We start from the raw sequence: 7,500 nt of genomic DNA, 5'->3' as shown, positions 1-7,500 counted from the left end.
AAGTGTCAATTCGGCAGGACGGCCTCCCACCTCCGGCCGCAGATGCGTCACTAAATCCCCGCAACGGGGGCTTTCTCATTTCGGCATAGGGGCTTCCGCGGCCAACTCATTAACCTGTGCTCGGACTTTTTGTGCCACAAGTGCAAGGGACCGTTTGCCGGCAGCTACTCGCACCCCCCCGCCCAGGGGGGGAATCCTCTGACCGGAGATCCGAAACGCCGGCCGAATCCATCCCCGTCGGACTTCCGAAGGGGTTCCCTCGACCGACTGACTTCCGAACTCCTTTCTGGGCTTAAACGGGTGGAATTCGGACCCTCTCGCAAGGGAGCCGAAGCCCGCCAGCCCCGGGAGGCCTCGGGGCCGCCGTTTTCAAGCCCGACCAAAAAACCCGAAAAATGGGGAAAAATGGGAAAAATTCCCACTCCCAAAAGGCTTAAAAGTCGGTTGGGCGGCAGCCCGGGTCGGTCTCTGCAGACCTGGAGGCGCTAGACACAAGTCTGGTAAACAGGCTAAGTCTCGACATGCCACCTCTTACTATCCTGCAGGTACCCCGCCAATCCCCCCGGAACCGGCTGGCAATTGGCGAATCAGCGGGACGAATTTGAATTCGTGACCGACTCTCTGACACCGAATCGCCGCAAACGCGTTTCGATTTTTCGGCTTCGGTACCTCCCATCAGACTTTGACTGGCCATATCTCCGGACTCACGTGTCGCAGCCGGGACCTTCAGGTACCGTTCGACGCGTCTAACCCTGCCCCGTCGAATGGCGCCCCTCGCGGTGTGGTCCGATTTCCGCATTTTGGTCAGATTTGCCTCCAAAGTTTTCAGATTGAGTTGACGAATGCCCCCTACGGGGTAACCTCTTGCCCTTTCGGACATGGTCCCTGTGACTTAATTTCCGCCTTTTGCTCAATCGTTTCCCCATTTATAATTAATTTTAAAAATCGGGTTACTCAGTTCTGGTTTACCAGTTCCCTCTTCGGACTTAGTTTTTGGTTAATCATTTCCGGTTCACCAGTTCCCGTTTTGGACTTAGTCTCTGCGGGCCGTTTCTCATCTTTTGGTTCATCAGTTCCCCTCTTTTAATAATTTTTTGGCTGCTTTCGTTTGATCATTTCCCTGCCTTCTGGGTGACTTTTGCCCCTTAGGACTTCATCGCCGCACATTATTTTCGACTTCTGGTTGATCATTTCACCCCTTTTAATCATTTTTGCAACTTTTGGTTAACCATTTCCCCCAGCTTCTGGTTAACCATTTCCCCTTTGGGACTTAGTCTCTGAGCATTCTTTTGGGATTCTGGTTAATCATTTGCCACTTTTTAAAAAATGTTGCCGCTTTTGTTTAATGCTTTCTGGTCAACCTTTCCCTCTTTCAGACTTCACCGCGGCACATTGCTTCAGCCTCCTGGTTAATCATTTCACCCCTTTTAATCATTTTTCCCACTTTTGGTTCACCAGTTCACCCAGCTTCTGGTTAACCATTTCCCCTTTGGGACTTAAGTCTCTGAGCATTCTTTTGGGATTCTGGTTAACCATTTGCCACTTTTTAAAAAATGTTGCCGCTTTTGTTTAATGCTTTCCCTGCTTTCTGGTCAACCTTTTCCCCTTACGACTTCGCCGCCGCACTTTGCTTTCGCCTTCTGGTTAATCATTTCACCCCTTTTAATCCTTTTTCCCACTTTGGGTTAAGCAGTTCACCCTGCTTCTGTTTAACCATTTGCCCCTTTTTTACTGAATTTTTCCGCTTTGGTTTAATCATTTCCCTGCTTTCTTGTCAAACTTTTCCCCTTTTGGACTTCGCCGCCGCACTTTGCTTTCACCTTCTGGTTAAACATTTCTCCCCTTTTAATCCTTTTTCCCACTTTTGGTTAAACAGTTCACCCAGCTTCTGGTTAACCATTTGCCCCTTTGGGACTTAAGTCTCTGAGCATTCTTTTGTGATTCTGGTTCACCATTTGTCCCTTTTTAAAAGATATTGCTGCTTCTGTTTAATCCTTTCCCTGCTTTGCGGTCAACCTTTTCCTCTTTCAGACTTCATCGCCGCGCATTGTTTTCGACATCTGGTTCAACATTTCTCCCCTTTTAATCCTCTTTCCCACTTTTGGTTAAGCAGTTCACCCAACTTCTGGTTAACCATTTGCCCCTTTTTACTGAATTTTTCTGCTTTTGTTTAATCATTTCCCTGCTTTCTGGTCAACCTTTTCCCCTTTAGGACTTCGCCGCCGCACTTTGCTTTCGCCTTCTGGTTAATCATTTCACAACATTTTAATCCTTTTTCCCACTTTTGGTTAAACAGTTCACCCAGCTTCTGGTTAACCATTTGCCCCTTTGGGACTTAAGTCTCTGAGCATTCTTTTGGGATTCTGGTTCACCATTTGTCCCTTTTTAAAAGATATTGCTGCTTCTGTTTAATCCTTTCCCTGCTTTGCGGTCAACCTTTTCCTCTTTCAGACTTCATCGCCGCGCATTGTTTTCGACATCTGGTTCAACATTTCTCCCCTTTTAATCCTCTTTCCCGCTTTTGGTTAAGCAGTTCACCCTGCTTCTGGTTAACCATTTGCCCCTTTTTACTGAATTTTTCCGCTTTGGTTTAATCATTTCCCTGCTTTCTTGTCAAACTTTTCCCCTTTTGGACTTCGCCGCCGCACTTTGCTTTCGCCTTCTGGTTAATCATTTCACAACATTTTAATCCTTTTTCCCACTTTTGGTTAAACAGTTCACCCAGCTTCTGGTTAACCATTTGCCCCTTTGGGACTTAAGTCTCTGAGCATTCTTTTGTGATTCTGGTTCACCATTTGTCCCTTTTTAAAAGATATTGCTGCTTTTGTTTAATCCTTTCCCTGCTTTGCGGTCAACCTTTTCCTCTTTCAGACTTCATCGCCGCGCATTGTTTTCGACATCTGGTTCAACATTTCTCCCCTTTTAATCCTCTTTCCCACTTTTGGTTAAGCAGTTCACCCAACTTCTGGTTAACCATTTGCCCCTTTTTACTGAATTTTTCTGCTTTTGTTTAATCATTTCCCTGCTTTATGGTCAACCTTTTCCCCTTTAGGACTTCGACGCGGCACATTGCTTTCGCCTTCTGGTTAATCATTTCACCCCTTTTAATCCTTTTTCCCACTTTTGGTTAAACAGTTCACCCAGCTTCTGGTTAACCATTTGCCCTTTGGTACTTAAGTCTCTGAGCATTCTTTTGGGATTCTGGTAAACCATTTGTCCCTTTTTTTAAAATGCTGCTGCTTTTGTTTAATGCTTTCCCTGCTTTGCGGTCAACCTTTTCCTCTTTCAGACTTCATCGCCGCGCATTGTTTTCGACATCTGGTTCAACATTTCTCCCCTTTTAATCCTCTTTCCCACTTTTGGTTAAGCAGTTCACCCAACTTCTGGTTCACCACTTGCCCCTTTTTACTGAATTTTTCTGCTTTTGTTTAATCATTTCCCTGCTTTCTGGTCAACCTTTTCCCCTTTAGGACTTCGACGCGGCACATTGCTTTCGCCTTCTGGTTCATCATTTCACCCCTTTTAATCCTCTTTCCCACTTTTGGTTAAGCAGTTCACCCAACTTCTGGTTCACCACTTGCCCCTTTTTACTGAATTTTTCTGCTTTTGTTTAATCATTTCCCTGCATTCCGGTCAACCTTTCCCTCTTTCAGACTTAATCGCCGCACATTGTTGTCGACTTCTGGTTGATCAGTTCACCCCTTTTTTATCCTTTTTCCCACTTTGGGTTAAGCAGTTCACCCAGCTTCTGGTTAACCATTTGCCCCTTTGGGACTTAAGTCTCTGAGCATTCTTTTGGGATTCTGGTAAACCATTTGTCCCTTTTTAAAAAATGCTGCTGCTTTTGTTTAATGCTTGCCCTGCTTTGCGGTCGATCATTTCACCCCTTTTAATCCATTTTTGCCACTTTGGGTTAAACAGTTCACACAACTTCTGGTTCACCATTTCACATTTCGGAACTTTTATTCCCACCATTACTTTGGGCTTCTGGTTCATCATTTCACGCTGTTTTACAAATCTTTGCCGCTTCACTTTTAATCCACAAACCGGGGCTCGCTTTCGGGTGGGGGGGGGGGGGGGGGTAGCGGGTTTGGGCCGGGCACTCCACATCCCGGTGTGCGACCGGGTTCGTTCTGGTACCGCTCGGTGCCCCTCGTCCTGCTCTTGCCGCGGAAGCAAACCAGACGACCGTCGGTCTCACGCCCGAGGGGAGAGGAGGCGGAAAGCGGTTTGCAGCCTTTCGCTGTACCTCCGGCGGGCAGCGCCGCACCTCCGAGTGCTCGGTACCGTTCGCTGCGCCTCGTCCGGCCGCACGCAGCGAGCCAAACCCGGAGGAAATCGGCCTGTGCCTTCTCGAGATATGGGCCTCCGGGTGGGACGGACAAACCGGGGCCCCGAGCTCGCTTTCGGCGGCCCGGCACTCGACTTCCCGGTGTCCGAACGTGATCCTTCCGGTACCCTTCGGTGCCCCTTGCCCGACTCTAGCTCCCGTGCTGAAGCGGAGTCGGTCGGCCTGACGGCCTGCCGAGTTAACCAGCGGAAAGCGGTGCGCAGCCTTTCGCTTGCAGCTCCGGCGGGCAGCGCCGCACCTCCGGCTGCTCAGTGCCGTCCGCTGCTCCCCTTCCGGCTGCACGCAGCGAACCATACCCGGAGGAAATCGGCCTCGGCCTTCCGGAGATATGGGCCTGCGAGTGGGACCAATAAATCGGTGCACATTTCCGGCTCGGTTTCCGGCCTCGGCACTATCAGTTCACGCCGTCCGACCGACGTCGTTCTGGCACGGTTCCGTTGCTCCTTGATCCGGTCCAGCCACGGTAATCAGCCGAAGATGGTGGGGGGGACACATTGCCCGCCGAGTTAGCCGGAGGAGATCGGCCTCGGACTTCCTCAGATATCAGCCTCCGGGTGGGACAGACAAACCGGGGACCCGAGCACGCTTTCGGCGGCCCGCTGGTCGACTTCCCGGTGTGCGACCGGGTTCGTTCCGGTACCGTTCGCTGCCCCTCGTCCTGCTCTAGCCGCGGAAACAAACCCGACGACCGTCGGTCTCACGCCCGCGGAGGGAGGTGGCGGAAAGTGGTTTGCAGCCTTTCGCTGTACCTCCGGCGGGCAGCGCCCGACCTCCGAGTGCTCGGTACCGTCCGCTGCGCCTGGTCCTGCCGCACACAACGAGCCATACCCGGTGGAAATCGGCCTGTGCCTTCCAGAGATATGGGCCTCCGGGTGGGACGGACAAACCGGGGCCCCGTGCTCGCTTTCGGCGGCCCGCTAGTCGACTTCCCGGTGTGCGACCGGGTTCCTTCCGGTACCGTTCGCTGCCCCTCGTCCTGCTCTAGCCGCGGAAACAAACCCGACGACCGTCGGTCTCACGCCCGCGGAGGGAGGCGGCGGAAAGTGGTTTGCAGCCATTCGCTGTACCTCCGGCGGGCAGCGCCCGACCTCCGAGTGCTCGGTACCGTCCGCTGCGCCTGGTCCGGCCGCACACAACGAGCCATACCCGGTGGAAATCGGCCTGTGCCTTCCGGAGATATGGGCCTCCGGGTGGGACGGACAAACCGGGGCCCCGAGCGGTGGCACCCTGCTCGCTTTCAGCGGCCCGGCACTCGACTTCCCGGTGTGCGAACGTCATCCTTCCGGTACTCAACCGTGCCCCTTGCCCCACTCTAGCTCCGGCGGTAAAGCGAAGTCGGTCGGTCTCACGGACGCCGAGTTAGCAGGCGGAAAGCGGTGCGCAGCCTTTCGCTGTCACTCCGGCGGGCTGCACCGCATCTCCGAGTGCTCGGTACCGTACGCTGCGCCGCCTCCTGCCGCACGCAACGAGCCATACCCGGAGGAAATCGGCCTCGGCGTTCCGGAGTTATCCGCCTCCGAGTGGGCCTGACCAAGCGGGGTGAACTGGAAATCATTAACCAACGTACTTCCAGGTTTTCACCCGCAGAGGGCAGCACTCTATTCTCCGTTTTAAATTGGGCCGACCCGGCTCCGTTTCGAGACCCGGCACTCGACTTCCCGGTGTGCGAACGTGATCGTTCCGGTACCCAACCGTGCCTCTTGCCCCACTCTAGCTCCGGCGGTAAAGCGAAGTCGGTCGGTCTCACGGACGCCGAGTTAGCAGGCGGAAAGCGGTGCGCAGCCTTTCGCTGTCACTCCGGCGGGCAGCATCGCACCTCCCAGTGCTCGGTACCGTACGCTGCGCCGCCTCCTGCCGCACGCAACGAGCCATACCCGGAGGAAATCGGCCTCGGCCTTCCTGAGATATCAGCCTCCGAGTGGGCCCGACGAGTCGGTGGCACCCTGCTCGCTTTCAGCGGCCCGGCACTCGACTTCCCGGTATGCGAACGTGATCGTTCCGGTACCCAAACGTGCCCCTTGCCCCACTCTAGCTCCGGCGCTAAAGCGGAGTCGGTCGGTCTCACGGACGCCGAGTTACCAGGCGGAAAGCGGTGCGCAGCCTTTCGCTGTCACTCCGGCGGGCAGCATCGCACCTCCGAGTGCTCGGTACCGTACGCTGCGCCTCCTCCTGCCGCACGCAACAAGCCATACCCGGAGGAAATCGGCCTCGGCCTTCCTGAGATATCAGCCTCCGAGTTGGCCCGACGAGTCGGTGGCACCCTGCTCGCTTTCAGCGGCCCGGCACTCGACTTCCCGGTATGCGAACGTGATCGTTCCGGTACCCTTCGGTGCCCCTTGCCCCACTCTAGCTCCGGTGCTAAAGCGGAGTCGGTCGGTCTCACGGACGCCGAGTTAGCAGGCGGAAAGCGGTGCGCAGCCTTTCGCTGTCACTCCGGCGGGCAGCACCGCACCTCCGAGTGCTCGGTACCGTACGCTGCGCCTCCTCCTGCCGCACGCAACGAGCCATACCCGGAGGAAATCGGCCTCGGCGTTCCGGAGTTATCCGCCTCCGAGTGGGCCTGACCAAGCGGGGTGAACTGGAAATCATTAACCAACGTACTTCCAGGTTTTCACCCGCAGAGGGCAGCACTCTCTTCTCCGTTTTAAACTGGGCCGACCCGGCTCCGTTTCGAGACCCGGCACTCGACTTCCCGGTGTGCGACCGGGTTCGTTCCGGTACCGTTCGCTGCCCCTCGTCCTGCTCGAGCCGCGGAACCAAACCCGATGACCGTCGGTCTCACGCCCGCGGAGGGAGGCGGCGGAAAGTGGTTTGCAGCCTTTCGCTGTACCTCCGGCGGGCAGCGCCGGACCTCCGAGTGCTCGGTACCGTCCGCTGCGCCTGGTCCGGCCGCATACAACGAGCCATACCCGGAGGAAATCGGCCTGTGCCTTCCGGAGATATGGGCCTCCGGGTGGGACGGACAAACCGGGGCCCCGAGCGGTGGCACCCTGCTCGCTTTCAGCGGCCCGGCACTCGACTTCACGGTGTGCGAACGTGATCGTTCCGGTACCCAACGGTGCCCCTTGCCCCACTCTAGCTCCGGCGGTAAAGCGGAGTCGGTCGGTCTCACAGACGCCGAGTTACCAGGCGGAAAGCGGTGCGCAGCC

This window comes from Heptranchias perlo, unplaced genomic scaffold, assembly GCF_035084215.1.
Source record: "Heptranchias perlo isolate sHepPer1 unplaced genomic scaffold, sHepPer1.hap1 HAP1_SCAFFOLD_542, whole genome shotgun sequence".
Classification (NCBI taxonomy): domain Eukaryota; kingdom Metazoa; phylum Chordata; class Chondrichthyes; order Hexanchiformes; family Hexanchidae; genus Heptranchias; species Heptranchias perlo.
The sequence above is the reverse complement of the archived record's forward strand: the minus strand, read 5'-3'. Positions refer to the sequence as shown.